Below are 14,262 nucleotides of genomic sequence, written 5' to 3'. Positions count from 1 at the left end.
AACCAAAAATCCTTAAAAAAACCCAAGCCCAGGCGGGGGGGGGGGATCTGGATGGGAGAGGGGATGGCAGGAGGAAGGGGGCAGCAGGAGCAGGCCCAGAAGGGGCACACAAAAATCAATAATTAAATCACAGCAACAAATATATAACAGCAGCAACAACAAGCCAATAATCAGGAATCAATCTCAACAATATATAATCAATGAAAAAAACACAACCCAGGCAGCAGAAGACAAATAGAGAGGGGGGTGGCAGAGGGGCAGATGTGTGGCACAAGAGGAGGAGGTCAGAGGAGACAAGGCCAGGCTGCAGAGCCTAGTTCCCGAGCCAGGGACTAGCCTGGCCTGGGAGGGGATGGGATGGGATAGGATGGATCCAGGAGATGGGATGGCAGCAGGGGAGGGAGGCAAGAGAACAACAAGAATTTTTTTAAAAGCACACTTAATGAAGAACAAAAGCAAGCAGAAATAAAATCAGCACTGAGAAAAGGGATGAAGGGAGGGTAAAATAAAATTAATGAAATCAATGAGATGGATGGGGTGGGAGGGGGGCCAAGGCCCAGGGCCCTGGCCAAATAGTAAAGGAATGGAAGAACAAATGAATGAGGAGAACAACAGAACAACAATAATATGGGAAAAGAAGCTGTAAAGTAAGTAACACAGAGGCAGACACAGGGCAGAGAAAATGGACAAAAGAAAGAGCAGGAGGACAGACACAGTCAAGGGACTCACAGACAGACACCAGGGCACAGCAAGGCCCAGAAGATGATCCCACAACTGCAGCCAAAGAGAATTTTCCAGGCAAGAGACTTGGCTTAAATAGTTCTGAAAGTTCCTCCTTTGGGAGCCCCCACCTTTGCACTCCCCCCCACCCCGGCCAACAGCATGCCAGCTCTCAAACAGTGGCACAGTCAACTGCCTAGCAGAGCACAAGACTCATTCTGGCCAATCAAAGGATCAATAGCTCAGCCAATGCAATGTCTGAAAAATAGCCTCACAAAATGGAGGCCAGGAGCAAAAGTTCAAAAAGATGAGCCATAAAATGGAGGACAGACAATACAATACACAGAGACCCTATAGAGCAGGGATTCTCAATGTGTGGGTCCCCAGATGTAATTGGACTTCAACTCCCATAATTCCCAACCAAAGGCCACTGGGGCTGGGGATTATGGGAGTTGAAGTCCAATAACATCTGGGGACCCACACGTTGAGAAACACTGCTATAGAGCCCTATGGCACATCCGAACCGGTTCAGATCGATCCGGTTCAAATTTGGACCAGGAGGGCTAAAAAAAGAGCCTGGTCTGGTTCAAATTCAAACCATTGAACCAGGCCGGTTTGAATTCGAACCAGTTTGCACATCCCTAGTATCTACTACAAAACATTTTAAAACAATTTGGCCTAATAGCAGATAATATCCTCAAAATTTGCTCGCAAGTTATGTGGTGTGAGTTCACACACAGATCTCAATAAGTATGCATTTACCAAAGTTCTTTCCACTGTATAAAATTCTGAGAGGTGATATTGACATCGCAGTATGTGAAGACATGGAGCAACAGTAGCTCCATGCAATGAAGCAGTTGATTGGACAGTAACAACAAAATGCCTTATTTTCTTGTAGTACTCTGAAGCAATGGTCCCTCTAATTTTTTTTCATCTCTGTGCAGAATGAATTTTGTTCTGGGCGGCAGCATCAAGGCAGAGTGTGCGTACATGCATTCAGAATGGGGCCTTCCTGATTCAACCTGTGTGGGATCTAAAATGAACTGAACGGACATCAAAAAACTTGTGAGCGTGCGCACATGCACACGCCTTAGAGGGAACAGTGCTCTGAAGAGAGTACAAGAGTTCCACTCTGGGCAGTAGAACAGAAAGGAAGAAAATCCTGGCTGATTTACATTCCAAGTGACTTAAGTTTAACATGCAGAACATCTTTTGCCACAATATTGTGGTAATCCCTATTGATACTTTATTTAAAATCTGCAGTGACCGACCAATTGAAACATTATTATTCATCTGCAGTACGGTCACATATATGTCTTTCTTATTTATTTATTTATTTATTTATTTATTTATTTATTTATTTATTTAAACATCCATCTCCATTGGGATCACAAAGCCAACAACACTGAATAAAGAGTGTTCAAAACAAACAATTCAAGAGTCACTAATAAACTGTAAGCAGTTCTTAAGATACTGCCTGAATACTAATGAACAGTAAATTTCTTTCGCAATGTAATAAATTTGGGTTGGCTGGTGAATACTTAAATAGCAAAGAGTTCAAAGCGATACAATTCCTGTGATGTTTGGATGTTTACAGTTTAGGATTAATTTTGTACAACGAGTCTTTCCCCCAGATTTCCAGGTTAGTTTCATAATTTCCAAAGGGGTCTTTGCCCTGTGGGACATAGAGTGGTCTAGTTGCTACTGCCACACCATGCCAGTGTGACTCCAATTAGTCATAGCATCCATAAGGATCTTGTAATACATCCTGAGCTTGAAAATTGAGGTGTGTTCCTAATGGACATGTAACCATGTAATGAACATGTCAATTAAGCATTATTTAGATTTCTCTGTGACAGTGTTCTGATATCTAAGTCATCCAAAGATAGAAGCTCAGTTTAGAGAATTATGCTGGTGTGTTCTTTTCTCTAGAAGAGAGAACAATTCTTTTCCCTCTGAGGCAGAATCCCTCACCTTTTATCACATGGAATAATTAAAGATAAATGACATTTTTTTGTTAATTCTACTTTATTTCAGTGGGTTTTGTTGAGAGGAAATTCCTCATGGATTATATCCCGTCATCAATGTTATAGTAACAACAATGACGTACAGATGGATCCTGAGCAGTGTTCACTCTATGAGGGATTCCCAGATATTGCTGACTACAACATCTTGGAATCCCTTTGAGAGGGAACACTGATCCTGAGAGCCTTATAGTTTCATTTTCTAGTTCTTGATGGTATCCAGGCACCCAATCTTAGTGACAACCAGGACTCAGATTCCAAGTGGAAGAGCCAGTCAAATCCCCATCACCAACACCAGCTGTCAAAGTACAGAACCGAGGCCTGGTGGCAAGGATGTACTGGGGAATGTGTGGCCTAGGGAACCCAGATCCCTAGAGATGGCCCGCACAAACCAGACTCATCTGAGGGGCCGGACCTAGAACGTCTCTCCTTTAGTTGCCACTTGCCAAATCAGAGAACACATGAGGTGAGAGGTGATTGAGAGATGGCAGAATGCTTGCCTCCAGGTCTGTAGGTTTCCCCATTCAGGATCCACCCTGCAGTAGATCGGTTGGATCAGCTAGCTCCCTTAGAGCTCCCTGAGGTCCCATTGCCTTGCCAACCCGTGTGGGAGTCCTAGACAGGACAAATGGCTCTCAAAGCTGGTGATGTCAGGCGCTGGCTGAGGTGATGCAGCATTTCCTCTTCATCCCTCCTCCACTAGCCCACCCCTTTTTTCAGATGCCGGTTGATGATGCATTTGGATGGCACCAGGGGCGTAACTACTATTAGGCAAGGGGAGACAGCTGCCTGGGGACCCCCACGCCTCGAGGGCCCCCCCAGAGGCAAGTCACGACTCCCCAACACCCGCAGAGCTTCCTTCATTATGATCCTTCCTTCGTATTTCTTCCTTCGACCTGGCTAGTATCTCTCTCTCTGTCTCTCGACCCTCCCTCCTTGTGTGTGTGTATCCGCGAGGGGCCCATTTTAAAATTTTGTCTCTGGGCCCACTCCAGCCTTGTTATGCCCCTGGATGGCACCAGTGAACATGGCAGCTGCTGAGGGAAGGAGACGATGGTGCTGGGAGCTGAAGCGAGAGGTCTTCCCTTCCCTGCTTTCCCCCCTTCTCTTCCTTCTTGCATGCCCCACGCTTGGCCTTGCTGTAGGGTATGGCACATTGGAACCATGAAGGAAAACTATTCAAGACAAGAAGTATTAGGGTTCATCCCCTGCACTCAATGACCCCATGGTACACCAAGACAAGCTGTGCCGGACTTCTCAGGTGAGCCAGAGTTCAAGCATGGCAGCTGTTTCAAGGGAACCTGGCGCCTGGCTTACACTAAAGTCTTTGACCTTCTGTCCTCCAGCAGTGGTGCAGATGAGGGGAAGTAGGATCTTCCTTGCATGGTTGGTTGGGGAGTGGCAGGGGGCAGGAACCTAAAGCAGAACAAAGCCAACAGTGAAGGTGGCCAGGAGTATGTGTGTGTGTGGGGGGGGGGGTGAGCTGATGTCAGGGCCAGTTCTAATCCCAGAAGGTGCCTACAGCTACTGGAGACCTCCACACAATTCTGTTTGTGCTTCCGCCATGCCCTGTGGGCCTTCCGCATGCTTCTGTATTCCAAGAGTGCTTCCCTGTCCTTCCATTGGAAGCTGTGTGGCAAGATGGCCTCCAAAGGGCACCTGCGGGGAGGGGCAAAGCAAGCCCAGTCATTCCTCTCTCTTTCCCCTGACTCTCAGCCTGACGATGATCACCTTCCCCTCTACAATAATAACTGCTTCTTTGTGGGGAGGACTGCCAGGGTGATGCCAAGTGGAGGCCCTACCCCACACATTTCAAGCCCTGCCCCTCTGATCCCCACCTGGACTATGAATTGGATGGGGCCTTCCCCCCCACTCTTCATCCTTGCCTCAGACCTCCAGTCTCAGCTTGTCTGGGGCCGTGATGGATGACACTTCCCCCTACCCTCAGTATGTAGAGCTAGAGAGCGTCAGAGGCAGAGATCCTAGAGTGATGGAGATGGAAGCAGAAGTGCTGCCATATTGAAGTACCCTGCTGGGGTACTTGGCCAGGCCTCCCCCACTCAGTCTAGGCAGATCGGAGAGGCTGAGCACAGTCTGGACAGGGATGGAGGCCCCATGGATGTCTTTCCCAAAGGCTTTGCCTCCCTCACTCCTGATGGTGATCTCCACTCCCTCCCTGGAGTCACAGACACCACCATGCTCATCAGCAGCATCCACAGCATTGGAGGCCACTGGCTGAGGAGCTTTTCCACTGCTCCCAAAACAAGGACTGGCCTCTGGATAGTTCTGGAATCTGCCTCAAAGAGCGGAGCCAGCAGGTGGAGTTGCCCACTGATGGTAGCCAGAAGAGGCTTGGAGAGAAAGCGGCACAACACAGCCCACTGAGGGAAGAGAACGCATGACCTTTGTGCACAATATCTTGTGTATGGCAGCCTCATTTCCATTAGCACAATGAGGTGTTGGAAAAGCTGGAGGACAGCTTCCAGGAGGAATTTTCAATCCTCCAAAGAAAAATCTTTGTGCACCAGCGGATCCAGTCCTACCAGCACATGCCTGGCAATGCCATGGTTCGGACTTTCTGGGTCACCTACAAGCACCATATTGTCATCATGGATAATCTGCAGATCTATATGGGCCTAATTGGCTCAATGACCAGATAATGAACATATTCAGGGACTTCATCATGGACTCTGTGCCAGACAAACTGCATTTCTTCAATAGTTTTTTCTATGATAAGCTATGAACCAAGGGGTGCTAGGGAGTCAAACGCTTTACCAAAATTGTGGACATCTTCAACAAAGAGCTTCTTCTCATCTCAGTTGACCTGGAGGTTTACTGGTCTCTGATCTGTGTGGAAGTGAAGAAGAAAATCAGATACCTGTACTCCCAAATCACGCTCAACTAGTCTGGCGGTCCGGATGGGCGGGGGACTGTTGCTTTAAGCGGGGGGGAGGTAGTACTGCCCCCCCCCTGCCGCTCTTCCCCCTCCGGCACTGTGTCATTTGAAAAATCTTCTTGGGGCGGCAGAGTTCCTCTGCCGCCCCTGCCCCCGTCATTGTTTGTAAAGCCTTCAAAGAGACGAGCACTAGTGGTGCGCATGCGCCCTGAGTGGCGCGCACACTCGTCTCTGACGCTGCCGTGCACGCACCATGACGTATGCAGCGTGTGCGCGGCAGCGTCAGAAACGAGTGTGTCAGAAACGAACTCTGCCACCCCAAGAAGATTTTTCAAATGACACAGCGCCGGGGGGGGGTAAGTACTACCACCACCCCGCTTAAAGCAACAGTCCCCCCCCCCCCCGTGCTGGACCGTGGGTGCACCAGACCATGCACACCCCTACTATCCAGACTTCAGAGATGGGTGGAAAGGGTTTTTTGCAGATGAATGTTGCCAGACAAAACTAAGACAGTGACTGGTGTTTTCATTCTGCAGTATTCCAAGTACCTGGCTCCGGGCCTCCCCTTCGTTCACACAGCAAGACATGTCAAAACTCCTCTGAGAGATGTAAAAGGAGCTGTGTCACTTCAGGCTCAGCATGTGGTGGCCTGCACACGCTCCACACACAGACACTCACACCATACACATTACAGACACAGGTACACACTGCAGCCGTCAGACATATACCCACCAATTCCTCTTCCTATGACTGTGAGCAATACCCTGAAAGCTCGTCAGATGCAAGCTCCAATGCTGTCTGAGTAGGGGTTTGCAGAACGGGACTCTTGAGTCATTGGAACTCAGAGATTTGACAAGCAGGACTCCTTCAGGGACCGGAGGAGGACAAACAGGACTCCTTTTCTGTCCAAGTTACCCCCTCTTTGTCCCCTTTTCCTGGTCTGCTTTGGTTTTTAATATATATTAAATTCCAATACAGAGTGGCATTTCTCTAATTTGGTTTTGGGGAGGGGGTGGGATTGGAGAACATAGGAAGCTGCCATATACGGTCAGACCCTTGGTCCACCTAGCTCAGCATTGTCTACACAGACTGGCAGTAGCTTCTCCAAGGTTGCAGGCAGGAATCTCTCCCAGCTCTATCTTGGAGATGCCAGGGAGGGAACATGAAACCTTCTGCTCTCTTCCCAGAGCGGCTCCACCCCCTGACGGGAATTTCTTACAGTGTTCATGTGGTCTCCCATTCAAATGCAACCAGGGTGGACCCTGCTTAGCTTAGGGGACAAGTCATGCTTGCTACCCACAAGACCAGCTGGTTCATCCACTCCCAAACTGGGGGGAGGGGGGAATGGAGCAATAAAACAAGGGGAGAGAGGAATCTGTTGAGCCGCACCCCCTACTTTATTGCCCTGTTGGCTACTTGTGTTAGTGAATAATGTATGGTGTTTTTTTCCCCATGGGGGATGTTGGAAAAGGGGGACGGGGAGACAAGTTTTTACTTTTTATACAGTGGCAACCATTGTGGGTAATAAAAAGCATCTTTGGCTCTCAGAGTTTTGTAGACAGGTTCCCTCGCAGCCATAGTAGGTTTCTCAGGAAGATGGGGCAGAATGGGCAAAGATGGAAGTAATTTTCATATCAGAGGACAGAGCCAACAGGTGGGTTGACCTAAGCAGAGAACAAAGCTAAAGAATGTTGGTCTCCTTTGTATAAAGTTCAGGAGTCAGTGAGCTGTGAAATAGCTCATGTTTTTGAATTGAGTCCAGTCTGGATGTATGTAAGTACTGAATGATTTATACATTTCTGGAACAAAATTGCTGTGCTTTCTGCAGCATGTTAGATAATACAAAGAGTAGAATTGAGTACAGAATGACCCCAAGTTGTATTCTTCCATGGTGAGGAGAATATTTTTGCCCAAAGACATGCCAAGTATATTTTTAAATTATATAGTTGTTTATATGTTAAGTGAGTAATTGGGTTATTATTTTTCTTTTTTTATCCTGCTGATTCAACTACTTTCTGAAGCCCTTTAGCGCCAATGGAGGGTGAACATTGTTTTGCTCAAATAACCACAAACTCATCCACCAAAGTAAAGGTCTGCATTAATATCCAATCCAAGTATAAATTTAATTAGTAAAGCAGCATCTACAATGACCTCAAATTTGTGCATTTGCAAATGATTATTGATCAATTTGTGCTTATATTTTAAATTCTTTGCATGGGCTCCTTAACAGCAATGTATTTTATAGTGTGTTCACTGTTCAGCTCCTGTTTTGCAGTTCTGTTACAAATATCCTTAGCTGTTAGCTAAGGGTATTTGATCATGGTATGCAATCAGTGTTAGTTGTATAGCTTTTATATAGCTTTTCACATCAGGCTACTTCAGGGCCATAAACATTCCTATTCAGAAACGCCATCTGACCACCTGAAATCTTAGCCAGTGTTCTGTCTAAGAAAAGAATAGGTCAGCTAGGGTGAATCACAATTGAAACTCAACTACCTTCTTTATGATTATATTTAAAATGTGTTGGAATGTGCTAGGGATTTGCTATGCCTTTTCCTTACAAAAAGCTATATTACAAATAGCTCTTTTGGGGAGGGGTGGTTTTCATTTTTAAAACACAAGGTTAAATCACACCCCTTGTACTACAGGCTTGATCTGGATCACGCACACACCTGTTGTTTTTTTGTAAAGAAAAAGGGTGTGGGGAATCTGAAGAACCAGACTGCAACCTGCTTATAACATATTGCCTGTTTTAGCCTTTAGTCTCAGGGCTTTCCAGAGCTGCCAAAGTAAATGAAAAAAGTGATATTCAGAAACATAACTTGTACTTATATTACCTCTACTTTGAGTAACATCTGCAGGAGCTCCAGGAATATTTTTCCAAGTGTGGGGGCCCAAGGGCAGTCTTGGGATGTAATGAATATTGTGTACTTTCCAGATGCACTTTTACATATGCTTATTGAATGAGCAAATAATGAGGATATAAGCATCTGTATTTAATATTGTTGGAATAAGTTTACTGCAATCATTACACAAATTAGAAAAAGAAATCTGAGATTTATTTATTTATTTATTTATTTATTTATTAGATTTCTATACCACCCTTCCAAAAATGGCTCAGGGCAGTTTACACAGAGAAATAACAAATAGATGAGATGGATCCCTGTCCCCAAAGGGCTCACAACCTAAAAAGAAACATGATAGACACCAGCAACAGTCACTGGAGGTACAGTGGTCCCTCGACTTACAAACTACTCGACATAAGTATTTTTCGAGTTACAAACGGCAGTTTTAGATCCGGTTTTAGATGCGGTTTTTTCGACTTACAAATTTTTAGATGGGGTTTCCTCGACTTACAAATTTTTAGATGGGGTTTCCTCGACTTACGAATTTTACATGCGGTTTCCTTGACTTGCCTGCCTGTTTACTGCCTGTTTATTCTTGAAAAGAAATGTTCCTTTGCAGTTTGCAAGCCTTACTGGGGGTCTGGGTCTTTTTTCTAGGCTCCGGAACGCATTAATCCGTTCCCAATGCATTCCTATGGGAAACCGCTTTTCGACTTACGAATTTTTCGACTTACAAATGTGCATTCGGAACGGATTAATTTCGTAAGTAGAGGGACCACTGTACTGTGCTGGGGGTGGATAGGGCCAGTTACTCTCCCCCTGCTAAATAAAGAGAATCACCACGTTAAAAGATGCCATTTGCCAGGTTAGCAGGTTGCCTTTTTTATTTTCTAAGAGGCCATATATGCACTTATCCATTCTTGGTCATCATTATCATCATCATAAAGGAAGCTTCACACAACGCATAATCAACTTGTGGAATTCTCTGCCACAAGATGTGACAGCCAACAGCCTGGATGGCATTAAGAGGGGCTTGGATAACTTCATGGAGGCGAGGTCTATCAACAGCTACTAGTCAGAGGGCCACCTCCAGCCTCAAAGGCAGGATGCCTCTGACTACCAGTTGCAGGGGAGTAAAAGCAGGAGAGAGGGTATGCCCTGTAGACTTCCAGCGGCATCTGGTGGGCCACTGTGTGAAACAGGATGTTGGACTAGATGAGCCTTGGGCCCAATCCAGCAGAGCTGTTCTTATTTTAAAACAAAGTGCAAAATTGGTCTGGAAATGGTGGGGAAAGTTCTTGGCAACACAGACACTATCCAATCAGCATGGTTCACAGCCGGCTTTTTCTGCAGACTTGCAGAATTACTTTTCTTCGTCTTCAGAGCATGACTCTTTTCAACAAAGTAGATGTGGATTAAATACAGTGAAAGCATTGCCAAATTGGTCCAAACCTCTAATAATTTTATGTCTGCCTTCATTCACTGTTTGATTCTCTATTAATCAGACAACAAGAAGAAAAAGGATGGTTGCGATTACATCTAATCATAAAAAGAGATAGGCACAATTATGCCCAAACAGTCATATTTCATATTGATCCATCCACTTTCCAGTGGTCCAGCTCAACTGTAGTTTTCACAGACAGTTTTTCACAGGCTTGATGGTTTCAGTTCCTGGAGCTTTGGTAGAGGTATTTGCTTGATAAGTTTACATTCCTTGGTTTTGCTTAAAAAAAAAAAAAAAGTTCCTTCTCCAGCACCAAAGGGGTAGGAAGCATTTCAAGAGCCACTTGATAGAAGACGGACGCACCTCTATTCCAGTAAACAGATCAGCCTGTGACACAGAAACAGAAAGTTAGATGGGAGGCAACGGTGCAGGTCAAGAAGGGTAGAAGTGTTCCTGAGTGGTAGTTTTTAGCACTGCGGGTGGAGGCCTGGTGGGCATTTGCTGTTGATCCATGGGCAGTGGAGAAGGAAGCAGAGAAGTTGGGCAGTAAGGCTCACAATAAGGTTGCTGAGTGGCTGCATAGTATGGCACAGTGAGTGAATCGGTTCATTTGGCTTGATGTTTCCCTTGGGGTGTATGGAATAGGGGTGTGCATTTTGGAATTTTCTTGTTTCGATTTGTATCCGAATCAAAACATCCCTGTTTTGTTTTGTACCCACATTTTCTGAATCAGCCCTGTTTTGTTTTGTAGCTAAACTTTCCGAATCCGAATCGATTTGGATTTTTTAAAAGGGTCCCAGGGCAAAAAGAGTGGGTGGTGGTGGTAGTGTCCAATGGGTGGGAACTACCACCCAAATTTCAAAGGAATTAGGCAAAGGGCTGAATTTTTTTGTGATTTTTTTTAAAGTTTACACATCTTTAACAACTTTCCAATAGGGAATAATGGGGATTCCAGCAAATGTATTGCTTCAAATCAAGGGGAAAGGGATGACCCAGAGCAGAGTGTGGTGGCAAGGGGGCAAGGAAACTTCCAGAATTATTTCAAAGGAATTGGGCAAAGGGCTGAACTTTTGTGATTTGTTGAAGTTTACATGTCTTTAAGATTTCTCCCATAGGGAATAATGGAGGTTTCAGCAGCCCCATAATTCCACTTGGGGGCACTGGGGTTGCCCAGAGCGAGGGGTTGTGTAGTGCACATAGGGTGCCAACCACCCCCATACCCACAAGCCTGTGGGGTACTGGGTTTTGTTGTTTCTGAGGTGTTCAATGTAGATTCTCTGGTAACATATGAGATTTTCAGTGAAAAACAAGAATCCATTCTCATATGCTACCAGAGAATCTACAATCAGAACACCACAGAAACAGCAGAACCCTGCACCCCATGGGTTAGCAACCCTTCCCCTGGCCAAGGTGGGGTCAGTAAAGAGTGGGAAGAAGCAAAAGAGGGAACAAGGAGGAAATTGTCAGCAGGTCAGCCCATGATTTAGGTCACTGATCAGAAGGCTGGAAGGGTGGGAAATTCAAAGAGATGTCAAACACAAAATGGAGACTGACTCAGAGATCACCACAAAATGGAGGTCCGAAACAACAAAACGTTTTGTAGCCGAAACAGGGACGTTTTGTTTTGTATACAAAACTTTTGGATCTGGAAAATGGGTGTTTTGTCTTGTCTACAAAACACCCAAAACAGGCTGTTTGGGGTACAAAACGTTTTGTAGCCGAAACGTTTCGCACATCCCTAGTATGGAATACTCGGTGAATATTCTGTGTGTATGGTCTCTTGCATACTTGATGTACCAAAGCAACATGAATGACAGCCATCTATCAATGGCAACAAGGATTGCACAATTCAATCCCTTACTAAGTAAGTGAAGCGCAAAAGCAACAGAAAGGGAAGGATGACGCAAAAGAAGATCAGCAGCCATATTTTTGTTGTGTCGTCTTCACTGTACGGATGACCGCTGTCCACACTGCTGCTGTATCCTTTGGAGTCACAGTATGTCAGAGCCCATTCGGGGTGACAGTTCTTATTGCTATTACACACCCTTTGCCCATTGCATTTGTTCTTTATGTCACAGTCATAGTCCAGGGCAGACAAATCCACGCACTGATAGTGCTTGCACAACTTTCCAGCGGCACACTTGGTCCCCTCGTTCACCGTGCCTGGATCCCAGACATTGGAGCCAATCTGGAAGTCCACTCCCAAGCACATCCGCCCTCTGAATGGAGACTTAATAATGGCAGGCTCAAACCCGTAGACTGAAGGGTTTCCACATTCTCACACTGCAGCTTCCCACACATGGATTTCCAGCTCAAGCATTATTTGTAGTCGTGGCCATGGTAACCACAGTTTCCAAACTGGTCGCCTTTGGAATTCACTTCAGAAAAGCAAATTTCATGGGCAGCCTTTGCCTTTGGACCAAAGATGGCCTGGCACTGTGCTTCATAGTACTGGCACATCCCATTGTAGCAATAGGCTTCATCTTTGTGGCAGGGGTGCCCATTCTGAAGGGTGACATCTTGAGGACAGAAGGGCGAGGTCCTGTTGCGCTACTCTGGCAGGTCACACTCTCTGGCAGGCTCCCGGCACAAGGTGCCTTTGCAAAGATAATGGCAATTATGACAGCAGTCTCCATACGCGCAATCTGCCCCTGGGCGGAGTCGACAAGTTCTCGCCTCACAGCAAGGATTGGATTTGCATTCCTCTGGTGTTCCACAGGACGCTGTAAGTATAGTCAGGTGTGGGGATATTGAGAAGGCAGCTTCTGCCTTTGTTCAGGGTTAGCTTTTCAAAATCTTCTTCACTACAGCTGCTGAAGTTTCTGGCCCTTGAGGCTCCTGAATTCATAATGCAGTTTTCTGTTTTGCAGCCACACTCCCTTTCATTGTCATGATCAGATTATGGCCAAGTTTGTGAGCCATAATGGAGGCAAACATCTGCACGCTCATGGGTCCAAACACATTAATTCCTCCAGCATGACTCTTGGAGCAGACGGTTCCAACGTAGGCCATCCTGGCTGTTCCACCAAATGGTTTCTTCAAGACAAATTGTGTGCTGTCATGTCTTTGGCGCAAGACGAGCTCCTTTTCTCGCCACAGTACAAAGTTAGCGAGGACATCTCCTGCTCCTCCGATGTTAATCTTGTTTTCCGCTGTCCAGATATCCAAGCCAACCAACAAAATATGGATGTTCAGTATAGTGTACATACTATCCAGGTAGTTGACCAACTGTGCCATCTCTTCCCTTATAGCCGTTTCATTCCTGCCTAACAACAGGTACCTCTCTTTATCGACTACAATGAAAAGTTCAACGTATCTCGTCTGCAGGAGGATGCCTCTTTTTCTTCTCAACAGATGGTTCATGCTGGCGGCATCTTTATGATCCATGCTTTCCCATTTCCCACCTGGGTTGGCCACCCCACAGGCCATTGGCTCTCTCTTCACATTCTACATTCGGTAGATGAGGGGCTGAGGGTGACTCCGTCAATTCGATTCCATAGGCAATGTTTTCAACTTGCAGCAATCCTCTGAGTCCAAAGCAAGTGCTGGAAGCAACCATGGAATTCAACGATCCTTCAACATATCCCTGATAGTGGCAGTGGTCCTAAAGATCTGGAGCTTTAGACTGCATTGTTCCATTTTCACTGTACGTATACACCGTGAAGTCTTTGCGCAAAAGTCCTTTGTTTTTTCCTAGATGAATTATATACTCATTTCCTTCAACTTCATACAACAGCGACATACGATAACTTATCCTGCACTGAGAAGGAATGAGATGTTTCTCGCCCTTGTTATTCTCCTGGGGACTGTAATTTCATAGGAGGACAAATGCAATAATGACTGAAAACCTGGCCGTTTGGCTTGCAAGCCCAGCACCCCCGCTAGCAGCAGGAGAAGGGAGAATCCATTACGTGCTGCCATCCCCATCCCTGCACCTGGATCGGGGCTCAGGGCATTTGGTACGTTCAGTTATGGAGCCTGCACGGCATGGCCTCCCAGTCCCGGGACCACCCCCAGGGCGGAGCCGCCACCTCCTCTCCTGCCTCTGCCGTGCTGGTTACGGCGTTCGGCATAGGGAGTCCCCGGTCGGCTGCGGGCAAAGCGTACGAGTGATGGATCAAAGTCACAAAGTATAAATAATAGAATACAGAATTTGAACTGCATCTGATACACTCCTCTTAGTACTTCTGAGATACATCTTCACTTCAACAGAGTGATCACCATTGGGAGAAGCGATGGCTATTCCAGAAGCCAAGTCAAAATCACAGCTGGAAAAACCAAAGGCTTCACTCAGCTCTAGTTCACTCAAATGCTATCCATATAGAGCAGTGA

The 14,262-nt window shown here is 46.0% G+C and overlaps 2 pseudogenes; one reads left to right on the top strand and one right to left on the bottom strand.

Moving 5' to 3' along the window:
• Positions 1 to 3,969: 3,969 nt before the first annotated feature.
• LOC128327398 (sentrin-specific protease 3-like) lies at positions 3,970 to 5,649 on the top strand (annotated as a pseudogene).
• Positions 5,650 to 11,779: 6,130 nt separating this feature from the next.
• Positions 11,780 to 13,857, bottom strand: LOC128327397 (disintegrin and metalloproteinase domain-containing protein 9-like; annotated as a pseudogene).
• Positions 13,858 to 14,262: the final 405 nt, after the last annotated feature.

Source organism: Hemicordylus capensis, chromosome 5, assembly GCF_027244095.1.
Source record: "Hemicordylus capensis ecotype Gifberg chromosome 5, rHemCap1.1.pri, whole genome shotgun sequence".
Classification (NCBI taxonomy): Eukaryota; Metazoa; Chordata; class Lepidosauria; order Squamata; family Cordylidae; genus Hemicordylus; species Hemicordylus capensis.
This window is presented reverse-complemented; position numbering and strand designations above follow the sequence as displayed.